Source organism: Neomonachus schauinslandi, unplaced genomic scaffold (assembly GCF_002201575.2).
Source record: "Neomonachus schauinslandi unplaced genomic scaffold, ASM220157v2 HiC_scaffold_168, whole genome shotgun sequence".
NCBI classification, from domain to species: domain Eukaryota; kingdom Metazoa; phylum Chordata; class Mammalia; order Carnivora; family Phocidae; genus Neomonachus; species Neomonachus schauinslandi.
Genome location: NW_025408869.1, coordinates 34842 through 35683, shown reverse-complemented (window position 1 = coordinate 35683; position 842 = coordinate 34842).

The window sequence follows — 842 nt, the reverse complement described above, 5'->3', positions numbered from 1 at the left end:
ATATATATATATATATATATATATATATATATATATATATATATATAAAGTGCTTAGCATAGTGCCTGCCACATAAGAGGTGTTTAGTAAATATCTTTTCTCTCCCTTTACTCCCCTCACCCCAATTATAAGTAACATATTGATAAGCCTACCAAACTCTGATTTAAGGCCATTTGATGCCATTTAGATTATTTCATATCAGAGTTACACTGTCAGTTCATATTTGGTAATCCCTGAGGGGGTCTCATTTTATGAGCCACAGACATTTTCCTGTGCAAGGCAGATGGACCCTGACAATACTCTCCTCTTTATCCGCAATGGCTCCACCAAATTTCATGCAAATGTGTCCCATAACCCTGCAGAGGAACTCATACCATTGCTGGTCACCACCTGAGCACTTCTGGGACAATACCACTGAGGAATCAGTGAGCAAAAACCCTTGAGGCCAACACATTCCTCTTGCTCAAACATAAGTTAAATTTTTTTCAGCACTGGTACAAGTATTATAGATAACTTTGAACAAACATATATTACAAGTTCTACCACTGTTGAAAAATAAGTATTCTAATTTGGTCATTTTGTTCAGAATAAAGAATATTTTATAATATATTTAAGTTTCTAGTTATGCCATATAAAAATAAATATTGTATAAATGATTTACAAGGAAGAAGAACAAGTTGTAACTCAGGCCAAAAATATAGGAAGGATGGCAAAAATTTTACCATCTACTTCAAAAGCAATCACCCAAAAGAAAGAAAAATTCCCACTGGATCTCCTTACTAGTCTCACCATCACCCAACTGGCCCACCTACTTCTCCTCCTGGGATATTATGTCTTCTTTC